The sequence below is a fragment of the Schistocerca americana genome, chromosome X (assembly GCF_021461395.2).
Source record: "Schistocerca americana isolate TAMUIC-IGC-003095 chromosome X, iqSchAmer2.1, whole genome shotgun sequence".
In the NCBI taxonomy this organism is placed as follows: domain Eukaryota; kingdom Metazoa; phylum Arthropoda; class Insecta; order Orthoptera; family Acrididae; genus Schistocerca; species Schistocerca americana.
The window spans coordinates 315898484-315904483 of NC_060130.1; the positions used below are offsets into that span (position 1 = coordinate 315898484).

A 6000-nucleotide genomic window follows, 5' to 3' on the forward strand; every position below is an offset into this window, starting at 1 on the left:
TTGTGGCTCAGGGTATTTGTAATTTTGTAATTAAGTAGTACTTATGTCACCTAAACATGATTGAATTATGATTATCCGTCACTCTTTTCATGAACTCTGGCAAAACTCCCATTTGAGGAAAACCTCTATGTAATAAAAAAATATTTTGGTCCTCTGAGAGGAGTTGAAAAGGTTTCTTTTTTTCTGCCAGCTATTTGGGTAAATAATTTGAGAGTAATCACTATTCACCCCATAGTAAAAACATTGGCTTATTATCTAAGAATAACTGTCGAAAATATCTGAAGAATAGTAATGGAGCTTTCAGTATTCACAAAAATATATTTTTATTAATGAAAAGAACTTGCAGATCATTTGAAAAATTATCATATTTCATATTCATAAAGATTTGCAAGGCATTCCAAGAACTCTGAAGTCACAGAAACTACAAGAGATGGGAGAATAGTAATGAGACTGACAACGCTGCGAGTGATCTGGCAATGCCATGTTGTTCTGCTTCTGAAGACAGGTGTGTTGACCCTTACAGATGCTCAACCGAAATTGCAGCTCTTTATAGCCACCACGTGATTTTTGAGAGAGCTATCTGTGAAGTAGTGTGTTTGTTGTGTGTTGCAAAAATGGAACAGTGGAATTTGGAGCAATGTTACACCATCAAGCTTTGTGTTAAACCTGAGGAATCTGTGAATGTGAACTTTGAAAAGTTGAAACAGACCTATGGGGAACATTACTTATAAAGAGCACAAATTTTTCACAGGCACAAACCATCTTTGGAAGGCCGGAAACATGTTGAAGATGAACGTACACAGGGAGACCTTAAACTTCAAAAACAAAAAACAGACAAAAATGTCGTGTGTGTGTGTGTGTGTGTGTGTGTGTGTGTGTGTGTGGGGGGGGGGGGGGGGGGGCGTGCGTGCGTGTGTGTGTGTGTGTGTGTGTGTGTGTGTGTGTGTGTGTGTGTGTGTGTGTGTGTGTGTGTGAGCGTGCGCGCGCTCTCTTGTGTGATGAGACTGATGTTTAACAATAAGGATGATGGGTGGCCTGTTAAAGTTTTTTACTTTCACTGTGCATCAAATTTTGACCAAAGTCCTGCATGTGTGTTGTTTATGCCACAATGGTGCCAAGAAACCTCACAAGTTAGCAGGTCAGTTGAAGAAACATGTATGATGTTCTTCTTGAGAGAATTGCCAGTGTCCACGAATGGTTCAGTCGTGTGATCACGGATGATGACTCTTGGATTTTATAGTGTAATTCTGAGACAGACCAGAAAAGTGACGAGTGACACACTGAGACATCTCGACCAAACAAAGCTTGAATGAGCAAATCAGAGATGAAAACAACACTGATTTGCTTTTGCCAGAAGGGGGATTGTTCATAAAGAATTTATTCTCCCAGGACAAACTGTCAACTAAGTGTTTCACAAAGATGCCCTTGAAAGACTCAGGTAAAAGGTGAATCAAATGAGACCAGACATTGCAGACAAGTGGATGCTCCATCATGACAACACCCCATGTGACACAGCCACTTCTATCAGAAATTTGACCTCAAAAGGCATTCCTGTTGACCCACAGCACCCCTTCACCGGATATGAGTCCTTGTGATTTTCCTTTTTCCAAAACAGAGGAATGTCTTAAAAGAACATCATTTTGGGACTCTGGAGAACATTCTTTTTGAATGTGAACGATGTGTTAAAGTCCGTACTAGTTGAAGCCTTTCAGCACTGCTTCCAAGACTGGGAATGATGACTCTGTCAGATTGTAGCTGCTGAAGTTAACTACTTTTAAGGGGATACTGTTGTTCGACAAAATAAAAAAAAATGGTAGATGATAAATCACTCTCATTAGTCTTCTCACTCACCTCATTCTATGAAGTGGGATGCTGCTTGTAGAAATGGTTGCTTTTAGACAAGTTGTAGAATTGCAGGGCAAGCACCAGGCAGCCACTGAAACTACTGACACGAAAAGTTTTATCAGATTAGTGATTGCATGTAAGGACACAATGGGAACTGATTTGCAGGAATTAGATGAGAGGAGAAGGCGATGTTGAAGTCAATATTATTATGAGGAGTGGAAAAGTTACATTTATATAAACATGCAGTTCACTTACATTGCAGGAGCATCTAACTAGTGGCCTCGGCAACATTGAACTGTGGCCATACATAAAGAACTCAGTGAGTTGTAAACCTCAGCGTTGCTGGCATACAATTGTCATTCAAGGGCCATAAACCACCACTACTTCCACCACCAGTCTCTCCATCTAGGGTAATTTTTGTTCTCTTTACTCACCATGTAAAGAACACTTCACAGAGAACCTCTTAAATTTATGTTTTGCAACACAATTGTTTGAGGTTTGCAACTTCCGCTCATTTTCTGATTTTTATCGTGCTAATTTCATTTTGAATCTCACCAAGTTGAGAAATTTTAGTTGCTCAGTGACTCACATTGAGAATATTTTTGTCTTGTAAATAAAGTAGTAGTAGTACACACTTAACGCCCTGTGGTAGGATTATTCTTTACACTGATCCATGTCGTCATAGGTACTGCTCAATGGGGTGGTTGATAAATTACGTTTAACCATTTCTCCATCTGTATCCGTGTATCAGATGAAACCCTCGGGAGTAGTTCACTGAGATGAATCATCAAAAGAGCAAACTGATTGTTGCTGAGCCAGTTAGCTAGCTAGTTAGCTTTGAGCACCAAGGCAGTGTGCAGGACAGAACGGGATACATTACTTGCATGATTTACTGATGCTGGTGTCCATCAGTCTGTAGTAGACTCGAGATACACTGTCCCTTGGTGGAACATGTAGTATCAGTCCACAGTTAGTCATACATGTTACACTACAGTGGGTAAAATTCACATCATTTGCAGAAAACCTTATATGAGAACAGTGTGAAAAGTTCGTGGCCTGCCACAGAGATGACATTGGTATCAATTTTGTTAGTTTGCAACAGTTTTTCATTAAAATGTTAAATTTTGCACTTATTGCAAAATACATTTATATGGCATTTCAAAATTTGTTTTGTGCTTAGTTCAAATGGATAAACAGGGAGGGATATCGTGAGATAGCAAAATTTTGTTTTGAGTGGTTCCCAACTGATAGAGATGTATTCAAAGCTGACAGTGTTATGAGGAATCTTCTTAATTTTAGCAGTAGGAAATTGTCTGCTAAATCAAGTGTGACCATATATCCCTTGAAGGTTAATCATGTTCACGATGTTTTAACCACAAGTGGCATTGAGAACATGAAGAAACTGCACAATAGCGCTGGACAATCAGCAGTTAAAGTGACATAGCTGACACCATAGACATTTCATAATGATTATGGTATGTTTTACATGAAGAATTACCTAGAGGGAAGTTGTGTAAAATATGACACATTTGTTAAATGTTGAACAGGAGCAGATACAAAAATGCATTTCTTAGCAACGATTAGAGTATTTAAGAAAATCCAACTGATGTTGTGCACCAGTATGTGAATGAGTTATGGGGACACAACATGACAAAGGAACAAAAATCAGAGTGGTGGATATAGGCCACTGGTCGTGTACCAAAAAGGGTAAGTCATGTTCAGTTTCTGGAAATATCATGTCTAGAATTTTCTAAAATACAAAAAATATTGTTTGTACTTTATACCTTGTCCAGTATAAAAAGTAACTGTTGAATACTTAAGTCCTGTGGCCCGTTCGGTGAAAACAAAATACATAAAGAACAGCAAAGAGCAGTCTGTAGCCAATGTGGCTCTCGGGAATAGGTATACTACTTAGGTGGAGTATCAATGCCCTGTCTTGATAATGTTAAATTTGACATACTTACGTTCCATTTTCTCAGGAGCTATCCTAGGTAATAAAACAAAACTTTGCCAGGATATATAGACATATCTTATACATTTACTGATGTCAGGTATAACTTCATTAGGAATCAAGATATTTTTTTTAGAAAAGTGTATGATTAAGCTAAAACTGCTGTATCTACCATTGTATATCCACATAAATATAAGACCACTGTAAATAAGTGATAAAAATATCAGAGCTTTAGCTTTAGTACTTTGTGAGGTAATGGGAAACAAAAAAAAAGGTAGTTCGTTAGAAATCGCACTTGGAAGTTGAAGTAAAGGAAAACTCAGTATTGAATGAAGAGAGAGCCTAAAACTCTACAGCTTTGTAATCTTTCTTCTTGAGGGTCAACCAGATGCAGTCTCTTTCTCCGTCTGAGGAATCTTTCTGCTTCTGTTATGTTTTTGACCATTATTTCTTCCTTGCAGACTCACTGTCTGTCCAGTTCTTTTAGGATTGCTTCTGTATTACGGCCGGACTGAGTTACAAATCGCTTTAGAACCTTCATTATGCCTGCATTTCCATCATTGAAGGTAATCACAGCATTGTTGATCCCAATATGCAGTGTTTTTGATCCCACAGATATGTTTTTGGGCACCCTGGTCTGTAAAATATTGTTGGAAGGCTCTTTTACGTTTTGACTTTCCTGTGGGACACTCCTTCAGAAGATTTGCATGTTCTAGACATCTATATACTGGCTTTATTACTGCTCCATCAGCTTCAGGGGTGGTGTTTTTATGGGTATATTCACTTCCTTCTGCCTCACCTTTGTGGTATTCGCATCAGTCAGTTGAACACAAGTTTTGTAGTGGCTTCTCATCACTTAATGCCTTGTGGAAAAATGATGCCCGTACTGATCATAGAATGAAGACTTTCTCGGCAGGTGTTATCACTTAACACTTCTGGGCTGAGATGCCATCATCCATACATAAAACTCTCCCCTGACGTTTCACCTTCGACTGCGGAAGGCATCCTCCGAGGGCAATTGGCGAACTGCAATGAGAGTGCGAGTGAGCACCGTATATATAAGCCATCCAGAGGGCACCGTTGTCAATCACATGACGTCGGCTGTGCCATGATCTCTGATATTGCCAGCTTTCTCAATTGAAATTGATTGTCACGCTGTTGCTGCAATCCATATCTTATCCAGCTTAATGCCTTCATCTTTTCTATTAAAATTATTGCAGTGTTTGGCAATCTCAATGGCCTTTCTCTACATTCGCGCGTGATAATGCCCGTCTTTGCTATGACGGACGTCTCACTAAACTTTATTTCATGATCACCTTCCTGAAACACGTTCCGCTACAGCCGATTTATCAATATGTCCGAGGCGGCAGTTCCTTTTATATTCACCCAGATGGGTGTTGACGCTTCTTTTTGTTGTGCCTATATAGACCTTTCTGGGCAATGGCCTTGCCGCAGTGGGTACACCGGTTCCCATGAGATCACCGAAGTTAAGCACTGTTGGGCATGGTCGGCACTTGGATGGGTGACCATCCAGGCCGCCATGCGCTATTGCCATTTTTCGGGGTGCACTCAGCCTTTTGATGCCAATGGAGGAGCTACTCGACCGAATAGTAGTGGCTTCGGTCAAGAATACCATCATAACGACCGGGAGAGCGATGTGTCCTATCTGCATCCTCCTCCAAGGATGACATGGTGGTCGGATGGTCCCGGTAGGCCACTTGTGGCCTGAAGACAGAGTGCTTTTTATATAGACCTTTCCACAACTGCACGGAATTTTGTAGACACCTGGTGTAGCTAGAGGATGTCTCTTATCTTTTGCGGATCTTATACACACTTTTATTTTCGTGGTGGGTCTGAAAACAGTTTCCGCATTATACTAGCTTAAAATTTTTCCAATGCGATCAGTGACCTTACTGATACATGGTAAGAACACTTTCCCCTTGGGTTGGTGTCTATCTTCGTCCGTCCTGGTTGTTAGTCTAGGGCGTAGTGCACGATCTATCTCTCTGTTCGAATACCCATTCTTCTGGAAGGTCGCTCTAAGGTGTTCAATCTCATCAGCTAAGTGAGCTGGTTAACATATTTTGTGCACCCTGTCTATTAGTGTTTTAATCACCCCTCTTTTATGTCTTGGGTAGTGGGTAGAATCTTTCTGCGGATAACTATCAATGTGTGTGTCTTTTCTGAAAACCTTATGACCCAAT

The 6000-nt window shown here is 40.1% G+C and overlaps 1 pseudogene; it reads left to right on the plus strand.

Moving 5' to 3' along the window:
* Positions 1-5232: 5232 nt before the first annotated feature.
* On the plus strand, positions 5233-5350 carry LOC124557051 (annotated as a pseudogene).
* The last annotated feature ends 650 nt before the right edge of the window (positions 5351-6000 follow it).